Source organism: Amblyomma americanum, chromosome 6 (assembly GCF_052857255.1).
Source record: "Amblyomma americanum isolate KBUSLIRL-KWMA chromosome 6, ASM5285725v1, whole genome shotgun sequence".
Lineage (NCBI taxonomy): Eukaryota > Metazoa > Arthropoda > Arachnida > Ixodida > Ixodidae > Amblyomma > Amblyomma americanum.
Genome location: NC_135502.1, coordinates 65394783 through 65413178, shown reverse-complemented (window position 1 = coordinate 65413178; position 18396 = coordinate 65394783). Strand labels below are relative to the sequence as shown.

Here is an 18396-nt window from a genome sequence, read left to right as displayed (position 1 = left end):
ACATCAAGGAAAAATAAATACCGAAGTTAGTGATTCACACAGCCACAGGTTATAATTTTTCTATAAGTGACATTTGGAAGTGGGGTTTCTGTATTACCACATACGAAGGTGGTGTTTCTGTTGTGTATAAAATTAGGGAATGTACAGTGTTTTCAACGAAAACGCAAACTAAAGAAGTGCAGCCATTCTGCCAAAAGCAATACGGTACGTCTATCACAAACAATATCAAAATATTGCACAGGTGAGACCATTGTCCTGGGTTTCTCTACAGACAAACGACGCCAGTTTCGCCTCAGTGGTATGCTTTGACGTGCTTACCAGCGGCTCAGAAAATTATAACGCTGACTGCATCCGCTTGAAACTACCATTTTGCCTCGTTTTCTTCCTCTCTGAAGGAACCGCAAGTCATTGATTTTTCTACCGCTGCTTTACTGATTGTACACTCCGAAGCATTGTTGATAACTCTTCTCCTGGAACCTGAGACATCGGCAGTTGCATCTGCCTTTCGGTAGTTTCCTCAGGACGGCAATAAATTTTATTGGTCGTCCTTTGATAAAATTGTTTATTCGAAACACGGAATTGCACCCGATCAATACCAACATAACGTGTAAAAGCATATCGCGTTCTTGTTTCAGGCAACAGATTGAAAAAGCACTCCGTTCATTTAGGAGTAAAGGCCAATTTTACCACACTTTGCTATGCGGTAAAGTACCTTTGCGGATTCACTTCATATGCTCTCAAAAGCTATATGATACAGGGTACGCAGAATCCCCAGCATAGGTCGAATGAATTTGCTGAAATTCTTCATAAATCCACTCGCAAAATTACTCGAAAGAGTTGTAACACTGATACACATCAGTACGTGTTTAGGAGAAGCTGCGCGAAAGCAACTACCTTATGCGTCTTGCAGACACTACGGGATGCATTTACACTAGGGAACAATATTTTGCGGCCGCTTTCGAAATTAAAAGAGCCTCCGAAACAACTTGAAGAGTCGATGTTCTACGGAACCTAGCTGATTAATGCAAAGAGGCGAAAACATGGGCCAGATGACTGTTCATGGTACGGGGAACCGTGCTGTACCGGTTACCGCGAAACGAAAACACACAGGATGAAATGAATGCATACAGAAGAAGAGCGTACTCCCCACTGATTTCATTGCGAAGAAAATAGCTAGTTTTTTGACACAAACGTAGACGTGATAGAAAGACACGTGTTTACAACACATGCTAAAAATCCTACAAGCAAACCAACAAAATACTGTTCTCTTTGGATCAGTACAATTTTTGAACCATTTCAATTCCTTGCCCAAAAGATGAAGAGATTCAGTGCAGACCCAATTCTCTTTCCTGACACTCCTGACATCGTACGCTTCGATAAAGTACCCTTCAGTTTCCGGCTTTGCATGAGTTTGGATGGTGGTGTCGCCATCCTAGCTCATGCAAAGACGTAAATAAATATGACGGTATTTGTCGCGATTTGCCTAAAAAGAGAAGTGAAAACATGCTGTGCTCAAAAATAAGTTAGACGGAAAAGGAGGGTAGTTGTTGAAAAGAGCTTGAGTTTATCTTGATTTAAAGACAGTCCCTGTTACCCAGATAGAGGAAGTACAAGGCTAAAGATTCCTGAGAAAAGTAAGAAACGCAAAAAAAGAGATAAAAAGAAACTCCCAATTACGAGTGGGCGTTTTGTCATTCCTGAGAGGTGATTAGCTTTGTCTTCGTATAAGAAACAACTATTACGCCTTTGTATTCTGGAAGTCGGTTTCGACGCAGTGCAGTAAAAAAAAAAACGCTTTTGTTGTTGATTTTAAGGCTAGCTAGCTTTGTCGCAATGTTACCGTGTTGGCCGGAGTACCCTGCTTAAAGACAGCGCAGCGCTCCTGACCGCCACCAGGTGTCTCTAGCTTACGATTTCCCGAAATGGTGTGATTATTAAGGCCGTTGTCTATCCATATTTATAAGAAAATTAGGCTAATTTCCATTGAACACAAAGCAGAAAATGGAAGCGAAGTGCATGGCGCCCACTTGCCCAATTCAGGAATTATTATTTTTTTGAAGTGTTTATTTAGGCGCCGTTGCAGTATGGTTGCAGCAACAAGCGCTACGATAGTATTACAGCAGTGTATCGAAACCTGCCAACTGTTGCGAAGTTTCTGACGATAAGGAGAAAGCGTACGTACTAACTGCGCTGAGTGACCTTAGTGAAGATTAAAATTTGTTTAAAGGTGTTAATTATACAATGAAGTGTCACACTTCAGCAGTCTGAGCCCTTAAATATGGCAACGCCAGAGTTGCCGCTTTTATTGCGAGCGTTAGGTATTCAACGTACGCTGAACTAGCGCCCAGAAAAGAGGTACTGCGCACAGGGAGATGGAAAAGAAAATGTTGTCAGAGTCATGGGGAGATACTCTTCAAAGCAGAGAAGAAACCACTGCAACACGTAAATGTGAAGAATAATCGTAGAGTAAGCTTATAAGGGAGGAAATACAGTGAATTTATTGGTAATGATGAAACTGTGCGAAATAAAAAAATTGGTCCCTGATTTACCCGGTTAATTTAAATGCGACTTTGGTGCGCTAGCACTTTTGCCCTTGTTTAGCTTGGTTTTAGCCTTGTCTACCTTTCTAAAAGCTTGAAAATTCTAGCTACACCCAAATGTTCTTGCAGTCGCTGCTCAGCTACCCCCTAGTGATAAGCCGCCAGAGCTGCTCGTTGCCGATCGAGTCGCCGTTCCCTCTTCGGCGGTCTCTAAAGACTCTTCTTCTTCTTCTTCGCGTTTCTTGCGGTTCATCTGCTTCTGCATCCCGTTTAGCAAGGTTATACTGTCTTCGCCATTCTGCGTCGGCTTTCCTCCTCGTTACATCTACTGGTTTGGTTGAGTCACGTTGGCGCTCTTTTCTTTTGCGTTGCTGTTCAGCTCGCCGTGCAAGTCGCTGGGCTTTGGAATCTATCGAACGAGCGGCTGAACTGCAGTTTCTTCAGGCGACATCATCCTTCGCTTTTTGTTTCTGGCATCTGAATGTACACGCAACCACATTTCTCACTCTTCATTTTCGCACCTTCTCTCCAATCGGCTGCAGCTGGCACAACGGTCCTCCGAGGTAACGTGAGTTTACCCCGAGCTTTCCCGAGCTTTACCGAGCTTACCCGAGCTTACCCTAGTTACTCCGAAGCTTCAGTTTCACGCATAGCGGCTTTTGTCGCTGATCTAGTGCTTACGCACTAAAATTGACCCGTCGCTGGTTGGGGCAGAACCTTTAGGAACCTTGGGCGTGCGTCCATTGGGCTGGTAGCGCTCCATCTTGCCAGCACCTGTTGAATAGGTCTGTTATAGCCTGTATGGAGCGCTCGTCCAGATTCCTAAGCATCTTGTTGATTTTGTCTGTCCCCGGGGCCGAAGTGGTGCGTAGTTTCTGCATGGCGGCTTTAACTTCCCATGTAGAATTGTCCTAATCTAGTGTAGGATTGGGCCGCTGGTTTCGGAAGAGGCCCTCCACCCTCGAAATGTAAACCGCACGCGAGCAATACTAGCTTTGGACCTAACCAAAGCCTTTGACAACGTCAACCACTCCGCCATCCTAGAAGCTCTCTCGGCACTAGGAACCGGCCCGCGCACCTTCAAATACATTTCAGCTTTTCTAAGACACCGCACAGCAGAAATCTGCTTCGGGTCTGTCTCCTCCCCAACCTTCGCACTCAGCAGCAGAGGCACTCCGCAAGGATCAGTCCTCTCGCCGCTGCTCTTCAATATAACACTCATTCCCATGGCGAAGGCGTTAAACGCAGTACCTATTCTCTCGCACTCCTCCTATGCCGACCACATTACACTGTGGACAACCACAGGAAATGCCGGAGCCATAGAAGAAACATTGCAGGCCGGCGCCGACCTGGTGGCAGCACATGCTGCAACTGTCGGCCTGGCCTGCTCCCCTGCCATATCCGATTACTCAATCTTCGACCACCTAGATGTAGGACGGACCTAGGTCCCCCGTCTCTAATAAAACTCACATTGGACGGCCCCCCCCATCCCAGAAGTGGAAAAGGTCCGAATCCTAGGCATCCTACTCCAGAGCAACGGCAAGAAGACTGCCACGATAACCAAACTCACAAACACCGTCCATCAGACCATGCGGCTCATACGACGAGTTGCCAACCGACACAGCGGCATGAGATAACATGACATCCGTCGCCTAGTTCAAGCATTCGTAGTCAGCCGCATAGTATACTCTCACATATCTCTTCCTCACGAGAGCAGAAGAAGAGAAAATCAACGCCCTGATTCGCCAGGCATACAAGACCGCACTCAACCTCCCTCGACACACCTAAAACGAACGGATCTTACTCATGGGCATACATAACACACATCCCGAGCTTACAGAACCTCACCGGACGGCACAACTTGAACGTCGCTCCTCCACCCCTACAGGCCGCAGCATCATTAAGAACCTAGGCCTTAACCAAACCAACACTCTCCGGCCTACATACTCCACCCCCGGGGCCACCCAACTGCTTCTAACAGTACATCCACTCCCAAAAAACATGCACCCAGCCCACCACCATGCTCGACGCGCAGCAAGAGCCCAGGCACTACACAAACGTTATAACCAACACACGGAGGCTGTCTACGTAGATGCCGCGGCATACACCACTCAGCCGGCCTTTGCCATTTTCGTAATCGGCCACAATCTTTCACCTCTAGCAGCTGCATCAGTCCGAACGCACACTTCGCTAGAAGCCGAAGAAGCTGCAATTGCCCTTGCGATCTCCTCCACCACTGCCACAGTCGTATTTAGTGACTCAAAAACCGCGATCAAAAACTTTACAAAACGGCGGACGCATGCCGTCGCCCATAAAATTCTCAACTCCTCTCAGCCCCCTACTTGGCACATTAGACTCATATGGGTCCCCGCGCATGCGGGCCATCCAGGCAACGAAGCCGCCCATGACACAGCTCGAGCGTACGTCAACCGAGCAGGGCAAGCCGCCGAGCCAGGGAGCGCCCGTGATCGAATGATCACATACCACGAAATTTCACTCCACTACAGAGAGCAACGACTCCACTATCCTCCGCGTCACAAATCACTCACTAAATTAGAGCAGGTGATGTGGCGCCAGCTACAATCTCGCACTTTTCTCTCCCCCGCCCTTTTAGCACTAATGCACCCAGGGCTGCTTTCTCCAGAGCGTACCCCAAGAGCTGATTTCCATTACATACTATACATTGCTCTGAGTTCCAGCCGCCACCAGAGTGGCAACTCACTGACCTCGAGCGATGGGAGGTCGCGGTGTCCAGCGCCAACCCAGCTGTCCAAAAGCAGCTGGGGGGCTGGGCTTTGGAAGTCGCCGGACGTCACCGACTGCCGGCCACTTCACGCGACCAAGAGCCAACCCAAGAATAGTTTAAGATATGGCTCAATATTCATTAAAGTTTACCACCACCACCACCACCACCTTAGGAACCTTAGGACGCCGCGCCCAATAGCATTCTCTCAAGAAGCGAGCTCCAGCAAGCACTCTTCTCACGATATTATTTCGCGAGTATTAATAGATGCGCATGTCACCAGCCAGCTTAAGGCTGTAGACCCCGCGCCACTCTTCACTGCAGCGCTAAACTTTAAACATCACAGCCTGGCCGAGGTCAGTGCTGGTGATCGACTGATTGTTCCGCTCATGCAGGACCTCTGACCGACGACCTTTAAGCTTCACAACTTTTAGACTTGGTTACTTCAAGATCTCATTTTGTCCTGGCCCTGGTAACAGGCCTCTCATGTACCTCCCCTCCCCTGTGCTCCTCTTGGAGATGGCTCACGCGCGGACTTCGTAATAAGTGAGTAATTAATCATTCAATGTTTAGGAGAGCAATTACCCTAAACATGTGACCAACACACGCACTTTTTTTGCACAAGCGGCTATGCTATTTTAATTTTCGTTATAGGCCGAGATTCAGTACAAAGTTTCTCATCAGATTCGCAATAGAACACCACCTTCTCAACCCGTTGACTCAATGCAAGTGGTAGCACTAACCGCTCTGGTCTGTGCTAGTGAGGATACCATGCGGTAATGAAAGAGCACCTCTAGTATTAGAACCAGTACTGAAGTTGCCACACAAGCAATAAACAGCGTGTAAAGACTTCCCAAAGTTAAACTCTCGTCCCCAACAGGTTGAAAGCGTGCGTTGACGTCACATCTACCGGTGATAGGACTGCTCGACCAGCCTGTTTCGTACAGCCTTCGAACCAACTTCCTGTACGAAATCTTGAGCGGGAAGTCTTTCCGTACCGGCGTCGAAGCGAACAGCTGGCCGAAATCCTCCGCCGTTTTGATGCCCTCGCCGACCGACCTGCAAAGACATACGTGTCGGGTTCGTAAGTAATCCGCTAACTTTAAGCAGCTGTCAGCAAAACCCTTAATTTAAAAAGAAATGTTACGGCTCGTTCATTATGTCAATGCATTGATGTGTTTAACGTTATTACCTTAATATGTGGCTATATAATGCAAGAAAACGGAAAAACGTTTTGGGAGGGTGGGGAAGGCGCAATCATTACCGCACTCTCGGTGGATCCACGAACGACGTCCTGAAAAAAGAATGAATGCACAATGGCATTCATCTCACAATGGTGCAGACCTCTACAGCTGGGCGCATGACGTCACCTACATTCGATCTTCTTTCCTCCTCCGATACCTATAGCTCTTTTTATAACCGGCCATGTTCGTATTAGTGCGAAAGCACTCATAGGCTCACCAACACCGACCAAGAATCTTGTCACCGTACGTACGTTGACCGCACGTGCGTATGACTTTGTGCCGTTGCCTAGCAACTCGAGTTTCTACCCGAGCTTAACCGAGTAACTCGGGTAAGTTTGCAGGAGTGTCATGCCAGCTGCGCGAGAGGTTCCTCGGGAAGGGCAACATGGGTCGCACAAACCCTATCGGTGGCTGTGATGAAAACAGCTACCAGCCAGTACAGTGGCACATCGCTTAACTGCTGCGCCACTGCGCTGGTAGTGGCATGAGGACTCGCCGCCATCTATGAATGTAAACTAGAGAATGAGCTATTCTTCATATATGGGCATTAACCCATTAAAGCTACCACGTCATAGCCTGAAGGTGGAGCTTAAGTAACCCCTTCTAATTGAAGAATGAGCACCTGTTTTCGCACATTTACTCTGGTTAACTATGTTAAACCTCTACCTCTATTTTTTTAAATTAGAGGTAGAGGTAGAGAGAGGTGGATTAAACCTCTAATTTTTTTACTTCGAAAGTTTACGTCTCCGACCTCACAGTATGTGTCCTTGTGGATGTACCAGTCACTCTGTCATTATCTTGATAGCTGTTATTTAACGTATCATATTGCTCGTCAAATGCGCTGCAGCCTGTCTGATATTCTGGCGCTAATAAGCATCCAGGTGAAGCTTTCTTGAATAACAATAAAGATCCCCCAAGTCATGAAAACTCTACACTTTATACATGGCCGTGTATAGGCTACACTACACGCGTTGCCATATTGGTAGGAGAGCAGGTTGCCAAGTTCATCTAGGTGAGGCTAAAAGCAGTGAGACAATAAAGAGCAAGGAATAGTACGCGAAGAAGCACGTGGCTTCGACAGACTACGGGGACTATCGATAGAAATTCAATTCTAAGCATTTCAAATTGTTCATATACCGTTTTTTTTTATGATAGTGAATTTTTATGGCGCAGGGGCATTTGCGGCCAAAGAATGCCATGACACAAGGTACTTTTTGTTTTCTCAAGGTGGGGTCAAAGACCCATTTCCCATCCAAGCACTTCACGCTGATTAAGCCGAGCGCCAGGCCAGTGGAAGCTTGTGCCCATTGTATCACTGGTGGGCGCCCGGGTAATATTTCTAATTACTATCCCTTACTGCTCATTCTTCCATCCCGCTTCATAATTCGGACGAAAAATAGCCTATGGAGTCTTGCCGCGTTTGTTCCAAGTGCCATTATAAAAAAAAATGACGAGCGATAAATTGGATTGATGCAGAGGAAAATTCGCTAATCTATTCTAATTATGTTTCTATCCCACATCTAAACCCATTGCCTTTCATTCCTAAATATACTCCAATTCTGATTCTATTTCAGTTCCAACTACGCAACTACGCAGAATGTGCCACATTGTTAGACCGCGGCGAGTCCTCACACCTCTCCCGGCCCAGTTGGACAGTGGTTGAGCCATGCGCCACTGCAGTGGCAGGTGGCTGTTTGAAACACAGCCACCGGTGAGGCTTCTGAGAGACAGGCTGCTGTTCCAGAGTACTGCTAGAAAGAATAGCTCCCGCAGGCTTCATTCTTGCACAGATACAACCTTTGTCCGTAAAGTTCTGAGGCTGAGTGCATTAAAAAAAATGCGCTTAACACTGAACTTATTTGTGCACCACCCCTTCGAAATAGTCTCCCTTGCAGTCTATACCCAGCTTCAAACGTTTCTTGAAATCTTGGACACAGTTGGAAAACGCTTCTTTTAGCAGGGATGTCAGATCCTTTGTCGTTGCGTCTTGAATGGCCTCTACGCTCCCCATCCAGCGACCTTTAGGGCTCTCTTCACACGAGGAAACAGGAAAAAATCGCGTGGGGAGAGGTCAGGCGAGTATAGCGGATGGGGAAGCACAGTAATGCTGTGCTTGTCGAGAAATTTTGTAACACTGAGAGCAGTGTGCGGTCTTGCATTATCGTGGAGAAGGCTCCATTGTCCAGATGCCCATAAATCAGGGCGACGGCGTCGCAGTGCATCACGCATGTGTTGGAACACGCGGATATAAAACTCCTAATTCACCGTCTGCCCTTGTGGGACGAATTCGTGGTGTACGACACCTCTGGCATCGGAAAAAAAACTATCAGCATCGTCTTTGTTTCGGTCTTCTGTCACCGCACCATTCTCGACACCTGAGAGCTTGTGGAGTGCCATTCGGCGCTCTGGCTCTTTGTTTGAAGATCGCATTGAAAACACCATGTTTCGTCTTCAGCAATGATGCTGTCGACGAATAAAGCATCCTTCTCTGCCTCGGACAGAAAATCGGCGCTCTCTGGTGCACACGTGTCTTTCTGGTCCTGTGTGAGGGAGTGCGGCAAAAGTCTGGCATTCAGCTTTTGCTTCCCCAAGTTCCGAAGCAAAATTTGGTGACATGTCTTAATAGTGTCGAGAGTATCTGATAGTATGCGGACTGTAATGGCGCGGTCTTGCTGTACGATTTCCTTGATCCGAGCCACGTTGTTTGCATACTGTGAGGTTGAAGGGCGCCCCTGCCTTGAGTCGTCTTCCACCGACGTTCTCTCCGAAAGGAACCTCTTGTGCCACTCAAAAACTCGCGCCCGCGATAAAGTCTCTTTGCCGTAAGCGTCACGAAGGAGCTCATACGTCTGTGTTGCTGTCTTGCCAAGCTTCACACACAATTTTTTGTTTACACGCTGTTCGAGGGGGACGTCCATCTCTTCATATTCACTCAAAGTAGAATGCGCAGACGACTAGCGACCACTTATTTTTCTACATGAAGTGCAATCTAGCGGCTGCCACAACAATTAGCACAAATAACTCAGGTTAACCAGAAAAGATGGCGTTACACATTCGGAGCAACATTTGTTTTGGAGAATCAGTTCTAGAAATAAAAATAAACCAGTCTGGAAAGTTTACAGACAAAGGTTGTAGTTCTTCACGAGGCAATATATTTTGCACGTAGGCTTGCTGTTGTGTGAGCCATTTTCTTATTGGCGATTTTCATTTCTGCTGAGTCATTCTTAGGCCAGCGCCTACCTCTGCGCAGTGCACGTTAAAGAACCCCAGGTGGTCGAAACTTCCGGTGCCCTTCACTACGGCGTCTCTCATAGCCAGAGTCGCTTTGGGACGTTAAACCCCCATAAACCAAACCAAACCAAACCTCCCTCTTCTCTCCTAAAAGTTAAGAGGGTAGATAGGGGAAGGAAGGGAGGGGGTGAGCGGGCAGTGAAACGATAAAGCACGCATCTGCAGGTCGTTTCCCGGTTACCCCCAGCGCTCGGAGCGCCTGACTGAAGCTGAGCGGTGTTGTCCAAGCTGTGGCACCGAATAGACGTGTTTTTTGTGCCTTCTCTAGGGACATATTTCGTAAGCCAGATTTTATTGTAACAAGACAAGCAAATAAAATTACATCTTCATTAACTTTATTTTAAAAAACTGTCAACTACCAATGTTTAATGTCCTAGGAATTGGTTTTCTATTTCTTGCTCCAGGAGATATTATATTGGCAGAAGGATATGCATGAGCAAATCTACTAATTTACGTTGTCACTCGTTCCACGTGAACTGGACTGTTTTTTTTTTAAAATAAAGAGGCAAAGTCAACCACTGCTCAACCGCGCGTCGAATAGGAGTCACTAAGGCTGCTAAGGAGTGAGGGTCACCAGAAATACTTTCATGGTCTATGGTGGTTTAATGTCCCAAAGCGACCCAGGCTATGAGAGACGCCGTAGTGAAGGGCTCCGGGAATTTCGACCACCTGGGGTTCTTTAACGTGCACTGACATCGCACAGTAGACGGGCCTCTAGAATTTCGCCTCCATCGAAATTCGACCGCCGCGGCCGGAGTCGAACCCGCGTCTTTCGGGCAGAAATACTTTCACTCACTTGACGTAGCATCTGTCGATGGTGCTGGCGAGGCAAACGGCATTCTCTTCCGTGGCACACTTTAGGCAGTCGCGGATCGTCTCAGAAATCATCTGATCCCCGAGCCTGTTATAGGCGCCGTGCAACCGCTGCAGGAGAGTGTGCTCTCCGGAGCGCATGGACAGGAAGTGAAACACGGACGCGTTCACGACGCAGGGAAACACCAGGCGCTTCTCGATGCCGTCGGAGAGCTCGTCCAGCGTGTCTATCACTTCTGACGGCACTTTGACGCTGAGCCAGGATGTCAGTTCCCCATCGATGTAAATAGTCAACGTGAAGGTACCCAGCATCCAGGAGAGCAGCAGCATGTTCCTACTGAGTCTCCAGGGGCTTGCGGTAGGCATGCGGGTCGAGTTTGCGTAGAAAGAGGCTATCAGCAGAAACAGCGTTCGCGTGGCCATTTCGTAGTCGTTCCGGCTGTCGTCTAGAAGATCCATAGCAAGGAGAACTACGAAGCAAAAAAGGAGGCATCCGAAGAGCAGTAACAGTGCGGTCTTAGAATTGGCCATGACCGTCCCGAAGAGCAGAGGACTGGTCGCGTTGCCGCGGACGTAGAACGTCAGGTACGAGTAGTGGGTGATCACCGGGAAGTCCAGCTCTCGAAACCTCCACAGGCTTAGGGCTACATTGCCCATGTATATGTCTGTCCCTTTCTGCAAAAGACTTGGGGCTAAGTCTTTGTGCTCGACCTTGGTGAGCTCTATTGAAGCGTTCAGTATGCGCATGGCATCGATGACGCGGCTGAAGTGTAGACACTTATGTGACTTACCGTGTGATCGAAACTGCATGGAAGGGCAGCCAATTTTTAGTCGTTTCCCCGAGAATGTTTTTAGCAGTTCGTTCTCCTGAACTGTGCTGGTACCTAAATACCGGCGGGCGTTGTTCTGGATGTCATGCAAAGTGCAATTCCTGAAACGTTCCAACGAAACGCTGGCTTTAACCGCTGCATTTCCATTTGTTTGGATCACAACCAAGTTGCAGAGCAAATGCTGCGACACGCGAGAACTTAAAACACTGAGGTCCAGCGGAGAGGCAACAAGTGCGACCCACGTCACGAGGTAGGAGTAGCGCATGTCTTCGTTGAACATCCGTAAAAAGTCCGCGAGTCCCACGTCCCCGCTTGGGACGATGACTGTGGTCCAGTAGTTCAGGGAAGTTCTTTGTTGTAGCACGTCCAGTAATTTTGACCAATCGCTGCACCATGACAGCACGCTCCAAGAAAGCCTCTTGATCCAGAATACATCATCGTCCCTCCAAACGTTGTTGTAACAAGCTACAGCGACAGTAACATCAGTGCCAAGCCATGGCCGGAGTACTACTTCAATGCCAGTTGCGTGCACACTGGTGTTACTAAGCGAAAGGAATATCGAAACAACGAAGGCTAGCTCCTTAAATCTTATGTAACCACACTGCACGGAATCTTGATACGGAGCCATTACATTGACTAGCCAATCTAGCGAGCTTGTTTCGTTTAAATAAATAATTGCGTTAAATAAAATTATCATGGTGCAATCAGAAAGAATGGGATAGTGTCGACCCTAGAGTACCAAGCAGAGCGGAACATGGTGCAAGAAAGCGGAAGTACTAGCAAATGTACAAGTGCCTTATTTTGTAGCGTGAGTCGGAAAAGAAGCCTGTCGTCAAGCCGCCGTTTCGGTATGCAGTGGAGAAGCTTGCTGTTTTCTTTCACCATGGTAACTGCTGACCCCGCGGTTTTTAATTTTTGTAGCGGTGGTTCGATTTGCCCGTTGTCGGCGTGAAGAGCTATAGTTGCTACGCCAGAATGAAGAGGTGTGCTATCTCATTTGCAATTCAAAGAACGTCACAGTCGTGTTTTTGTCGCCCTGCGTACCTGGCGCCTTTCATTTTTTACTCAGCAAGAGAGCAGGATATCCGACAGAGCTGCTTTTCCACACACGTCCATATTTAATAACGTACAGACCGTCGCGACGCCCCAAGGAGACACGCACGCGTGATTTCCATCGCAAGAAAAAAAGGAACAGTACGCCCCTTTTCTTTCCTTGCGTCTTTTTGTGTGAGTGTATGTGCGTGCGTGCGGGCTTGTCTGTGTGCGTGATCTCATTCTTCTCACGAGATGTCACTACTAGGAATGTTCGATAGGTGAAAGATTGGTAAGTCACAGGAAAAGCTATGTAATAATGAAAATTTTGCCCCCAAAGGTAACTAATTAAGCGTGAACAAGCCCCGAACATTTAAATACTTCCGCCAAAAAGTACGTTTTTTCTGAACTGCGTAACCTCAGTACTGTAGCGAAGCAATAGGTACCCTCAATTTAGCGCCAACATTTACTGTTTTGACAAACAACAAATTAGCTTTGCTAGTTTCTTCATCGAAAGAAATAAACTACTTACCCAGCTAGGAGACATACATGCGCCGGAAGTTTTCGGCGGCAAGCTAACACTTGCGCGTAAAGAAACAAAAACGTCCCTCTATTATTGCGGTTATAATATTTTACAGCGATTTTGGCTTTTCCTTTGAATTAGAGAAGCACAGGTAGTTAGAAAACTTTGTACACTATTCCATAACCTTCCTTTTACTAATGGAGTACTGCTACAGCCGCAACACGGCATCCAGTGACGAGATTAAAACTCAAGTAGTCTCAGGGACTCCTGTTCCTTTGAAGAAGAACTTGTGATGAAAGGCGAATGTTTGGATAAGCTTGGTGATTATTGTAAATTAATGCGCACAGTGACATGCTGCTGTGTGTTAGTGTATCTAACTTTGGAATAAATTTTGTTGATGGAACATCTTGCTACTTAAATTTTTGAATCACTTTGGTATATGCGAATTCCCTTTGCCGAAGTGGTTATTAAACGTGACTATATTAGAATTTAACCAAGGCCGCGTATTAACGTAGGCTAAACGCAAAAACGCGTCCTTGAGCTGTGCGATGTCAGTTCACGTTAAAGATCCTCACGTACGTGGTCGAAATCATTCCGGAGCCCTCCACTAGGAACCCCCTCTCTCTTTATTCTATCACTTCCACCTTCCCCCAGTGCAGCCGCGGTGGCTGAGTGGTTATGGCACTCGGCTGCTGGCCCGAAAGACCTCGATCCCGGCTGCGGTGGTAGAATTTCGATGGAGGCGAAATAGATTTCGATGGAGGCGAAATTCTAGAGGGCCGTGTACTGTACGATGCCAGTGCACGTTAAAGAAGTCCAGGTGGTCGAAACTTCCGGAGCCTTTCACTACGGCGTCCCGCATAATAATAATAATAATAATAATAATAATAATAATAATAATAATTGGTTTTTGGTGGAAAGGAAATGGCGCAGTATCTGTCTCATATATCGTTGGACACCTGAACCGCGCCGTAATGGAAGGGATAAAGGAGGGAGTGAAAGAAGAAAGAGAGAAATAGGTGCCGTAGTGGAGGGCTCCGGAATAATTTCGACCACCTGGGGGTCTTTAACGTGCACTGACATCGCACAGCACACGGGCGCCTTAGCGTTTTTCCTCCATAGCCCGAGTCGTTTTGGGTACGTTAAACACCCATAAACCATCTCCGTCCTTTCCCATACGGCGCGGCTGATGTGGCCACCAAGAAGTGAGACAGTTACTGCGCCGTACTTTCCTCAAAATCACTAAACTAATAAGCGCCAGCAAGTATTTCTCAGCTTCAGGGCATCTCCCAAACGCAGTAGCTGCCGGTATCAGCCCCACTGGCAAAACAGTAACATGAGGGATTGACCAAGGATCGGGCGGCGAAAGTCACGTGTTTCAGCACAGGCAGGCTATCCTGTTGCGTTTCTAGAGCAGCAAGAAGACATACAAGGATACCTTGCCTCGGGTGTCTGCTTTGACCACTTCAAGTCGCCCGCAGTGACTAAGCCACCACTTCTGTCAAAAAGGCGCTCTCCGGCATTCCTATGCGGCATCTTGAGCAATGCTCCTCAGTCCTGCAGAAGCTGTGCAGCTTTCTGAAATGACTGCGCTCACGTGCGCGCTGCTTAGCGGTCTAAACGCGGCGAGACAGAAAGCAGCCGCCTGCGTACTTGAGAGTTTCCTTCCGAGGACCGTAGAGCGGCCGAGGGGGCAAACAGGCGGCTTGTTGTCCGAAGCCTAAACAGCCCTGGGACCCTTCCAATGAGCCGACACGCTACACATGCCACGGAACGGCGCAATAAGAAATGGTTGTGGCGGCTGTTGCTGCTGCTGGGTGCTTGCGCGCTAAAAATAAGAACGCTCCGCTCCGGGTGTGAACATACATCACAAAACATGTTGTACTACAAGCGCCAGTCCCTGACAGTCGCTCGCTTTCCTCTCAGGCCTCCCTCTCTCCCCCATCCACCCTCACCCTCCCCCTCTATTTTTTTTTTGTTTACTGCTGTATGTCAAACCTATCGCCTTGCCATTGTAACCTGTAAGCTATGTTTTTTACTTCTCCGTGCCGAGCCTGACGCTTGGCTGAGGGATGGGTCCTGCGAGGAGGTTATAAGGATTCGCCGCCAATTTTGTTGCGTCGTTTTAGATGTTTTCTTTTTTTCCTGCCTTTTTTTTCTTTTACCTTCACGGGGCAAAGTGTGAGTGAGCTACGCGAGCATCCCTCCCCGCTGTCCTCTCTCCGGGCCCTGCTTCTGTTTTCCTTCATTTCCTCCTCTGATCGTGGGGTCCAACCAGGGACGCCCGGTGCAAGGCCACCGAGGCCGACCCAGACGCTCTGACGGCTCGGGGTCTCTCGTAGAGTGGGGGTGCCCGGGGTCGCGCGCGCTTGAAGTCTGGCGAGCCACACACCGTTCCGTCTCCAACGACCACGGGTCTGCAACGCTACAGCTTCAAGATCAAAGACTAACACCCTGCGGACGCTTTACGAGCGCCAACGAGGTAGGTCAGACCACGCTCCGCACCCTCCGAAGGACCTGTGTTCGGTTACAGAACATTCAAAATCGCAAGTCCTCTGAGTATTCGCTCCACTATCTTCACGTGTACCGGGCATTAGCAGCAACGAAGAGCATCTCATTAAACCTACCGTTTGCGGTCTGTTAAGCCACAGTATCAATATATTTTTTTTATTAAGCGCTGCGTCATCTCAGGCCGCAATGAAAGAATGACTCACAAACGCAACAGTTCCTCGCTTGCGCGAGCTTTCAGGCCACTGACTTTAAACTGCAGTTCTGACGTCATTTTACTCCTCTAAATGCCGATTTGTAGCGGTGCAAAGTCTTTGCCTTTTTGAATGGCTTCATTGTTTTTTATTAACAGCCGTGAATTCAGCGAATATATTTATCGTTTTGTTTAGCTGACAGCGAATATCATCAACCATAACAAGCAAAAGAAATCATCAGTCTAGAGAAAGCAGTATTCGTTTACTTCACCAGGACGCTGCACTGCTGTCTTCAGAAATGCATAACTTTTTCTTTTCTTCCGATAGACGAAAAAAAATAAATGCCGCCTTAGTTACAGCGTCTTTGGCAATGTCACACTTGTTTGCTAGCCGTCACTCCGTTTGAGCACACTTTAAACAATTAAATAGGCGAAAATAGTTGCCATAATACCTAGTTTTGCGGTATGAACTTTTGAATACGCGCTTCCTTATTTAAATATTTCATAAAAAATTTCTGACGTGTTGACTGTCTTTTCAATTCATCTGCCTGCGACTATACTAAGTAAATCATATATTTGTCAGTGTCTCTTAACCCTATCTTAATCGAGTAGGCTGCGAATACCTGTAAAATTTTCCTATATTGTTCTCGCGATCATCGCAGACAATGAACGATAATGTCGCAGTCCCCCTATATCGAAAATTGTGTTGCAATAAGAGTGTTTTCGCTCACAGTTCTGTTAGAAATCTGAGCGACTCAGCAACTTATATCATTTTGCTGAAAATCTCACCAAGCCTGCCCGCTTTCAACAAGGCTTCATGAACTCTTTTAAAGTCGCTTGACCTTCATTCACTCGAATGCGTCTGGACAGCGGTTTCACAGCAGTGATGCGTGGCTTCAGCGAGGAGTGATAGACGCATCCACGGTCTTGAAGTGCAAGACATTGCAGGGGAGCATTGTTATAGGCCAGACGAATGATGCTATCAGGATAGTCATGCTTTGAATTTCACTTCATGAAGCGGGAGCCGCGCTATGGAGGACGCCTAAATGCAGATATTCAAAAGTAACTTGCTCGTATAATGCATCTTCATCTATGCACACACAAGGAAAGACGTTTCTCGAGAATGTTACGGCGTTTACCCGACGCTTCGTCGTAATCTACACAGAAATTGAGCTACCGAGCAGTATCAGTTTCACAAGTCACTCATCCCCCCGCTTGCTTGCGCCCACAGGGGTGCATCTCACGCCTGACGTAGGTCTTCTCATCGAATGCGTGGTGGTGGTGGTAAACATTTATTATTTACAAGCAGGTGTTTGGGCCCAGGCCCTATGGCCCAGCGCCAATACACTGAGTAGAGCTCGCACTAAAACTATGCATAGTAAGAAACATTGTGCGTGCCGAGCACAACCACGAGAGCGCGTCTTTGAATGACATTTTTGTTTTTTTTTCAACGGTATGTAATGCATTGTTTCTTCTCGACTCGACGGGCGTCACAACGCCTCACACGTACACCTCCGGTGAGAACTATGCTGCTGAGGCAACGCTGCACGCACGTCGGCAGTGCGGCACGTGGAAGCAGAAGAGAAGCGCCCACAGTTCGTACTCAAGTAGACTGCAGCCTACAGCGGTTAGGCAGTTTATTATCGTTATGTGAAATGTTTCACAGCAATCACATCGGCTCTGCTCCAAACGCCGAAAAATTTCGATTGACAACCGTACTTGCAATTTGACCCGAAGACAACGATACTCGAGTAATTCATCAGCGGTTGATTCTACACTCCTGCCTCCGGGGGTCCTTCGCTCAAGTGTCACCAAGCCGCTCGGTCCTTGAGGTTAGTGCTCGGGATGTGCGGCTCGATAGGGCTACTTTCCAGTGCATAGCTAAATCCTGTGACATGTGCAACGTCAATAGGCCGCAATATTTGACATGACGTGCCGGAATGAAATATGTGCTCGCCGCTGCTGCTGTTGCTGATAGGAAGAAAGGAAAGGAAACTGCACGGGCCTGCCTGCTGGCTCAAGCCGAACCACGCTCGTTGCCGCGTGCTGAAGGCAGGAGAGTTAAAGGATAGGAGAGCAAAGATAGAAAGGAAAAGCGCGCGCTAATATGCCCCGGGCCGATCCCGGAGGCAGTGCAATACTGGGCAGACCGTGCCAGAGTGCTTCAAGCCAAGCACTCCGCCATATTTCAAAAATAAGTTTAATACCTTGAGTCCAAGGACCTGCAGCCGATATTAAATCAGGTATCAAATATCACCATCACCCGCTCACCGCCGAGCCGCTGTAGTTGTTTGCTGAGTAATATGCGGATGTGTTGGCAGTACACCCGAAAACATTCGCCCAAATTTTGAGCAACCGTTCGTCGTAACACATTCTGAATGGTGTCATAGCATTTTCCTTTGTATATACAGTTTACATGTTTCAGTCAAGTTGGAGGCTAGCTTGCGACATGATTTTGGACCAATGACATACGAACCTTAAATTGCATGCTTCCTGAGACTTGCGACAGGGGCTCGGACCGATGACATATGCATCTTCATTTGCATGTTTCAAGGCGCGGTTGAGTTGTCCACCGATGCGTCGATATTTGAGGGCTACTGCGTTGTTTCCTCTCCCCAAAACTCTTTCATTTCTTCAAAACACATGCTTTCGCGTTTCCTCCACGTAAGCAGACTTAAG

The 18396-nt window shown here is 47.7% G+C and overlaps 1 protein-coding gene across 1 annotated transcript in view; it reads left to right on the top strand.

The window, feature by feature from the left end:
* The first annotated feature begins 15342 nt into the window (after positions 1-15342).
* LOC144093608 (cholinesterase-like) overlaps positions 15343-18396 on the top strand; it is a 73081-nt gene continuing 70027 nt past the window's right edge. The window contains exon 1 of the mRNA XM_077627168.1: positions 15343-15498. The gene's annotated coding sequence lies outside the window, so the exon portion shown is untranslated. The remainder of the gene's footprint in view (positions 15499-18396) is intronic.